The 1,032-nt window shown below is 42.9% G+C and overlaps 1 pseudogene; it reads left to right on the forward strand.

Annotated features, from left to right (window-relative positions):
• The first annotated feature begins 507 nt into the window (after positions 1-507).
• Positions 508-718, forward strand: LOC126204492 (U2 spliceosomal RNA; annotated as a pseudogene).
• Positions 719-1,032: the final 314 nt, after the last annotated feature.

Below are 1,032 nucleotides of genomic sequence, written 5' to 3' on the forward strand. Positions count from 1 at the left end.
GAGTTTACCCCTGGAGCTATGTCACTGAGACTCTCAACCTACCCTTGACTTCCGATACCCTAGATTTGACATTGGCCTTCTGGGCATCACTGGAGTAGACTATTCTGTGACACCAATGATTTGACAATTGGTTACATGGGAATTGAATGAACTTTATATGAGACCTTCTTGGAAAATTAGAAAACACGTAATACATCTTAGAGGATTATTACTTCGTTAATTCTATGGGCGATGGGATTATCTCGCTAGTTCCGTTTTCATTTGTGTGTGCTGCCGTCCCTGTTTTTACTTTGCCTTCATTTATGTCTTTATTTATTTACTTCTTTTAGTTTCAAACCCATCACTTGCTTCACGCCTGCAGAGGGAGGTGTTTCTCTGAGTAGTGTGTCATCGCACCCTGAGGCATAGCAGAGTGTGCCTCTGTTTTTATTTTCGTTTCATGGCAATAAGGCTTGCTACTAACAGCACCCTGCTTTATGTGCTGCGTTGACACTAGAGGATGGCGGCATTTTTGGAGCGGAAAAGGTAGGGCTATAGGGGAGGAAGGAAAAAAAAAGTGTGGTATCTGTTCTTATCAGCTTAATATCTGATACGTCCTGCATCGCAGGACCAGAATATTAAACTCATTTTTGGCTCATGACGGAGTGCTAGGGGCTTGCTCCACCTCTGTTGCGGGTTGGCCCGGCATTGCAGTACCGCCGGGATCGGCCCACCTAAAATTAATTAAAACACAGCCTGACATGGGTTAATATTCTGCAGTGGTCAGATATTCCGCTGATAGCAAAACTTGTCGTAGTTGTCGAAGTGCCCAGTAGTTAGCTGCTTACACACCACGTACTCTTTTAATTAACTTCAGATTATCGCAAGTATTTAATTTAATATATATATATATATATTTTTTTTTTTTTTTTTGCGTTTAGCTGGACCCCTCTTGCAGCCGCATTACAGCAGGCTGGCAATTTATGGGGGCACAGACCAGTGCCTTCAGATGCCTCGTTGGCGTCTCTTATGATCCGGCCACAGATAATTTTA

Source organism: Schistocerca nitens, chromosome 1 (assembly GCF_023898315.1).
Source record: "Schistocerca nitens isolate TAMUIC-IGC-003100 chromosome 1, iqSchNite1.1, whole genome shotgun sequence".
In the NCBI taxonomy this organism is placed as follows: domain Eukaryota; kingdom Metazoa; phylum Arthropoda; class Insecta; order Orthoptera; family Acrididae; genus Schistocerca; species Schistocerca nitens.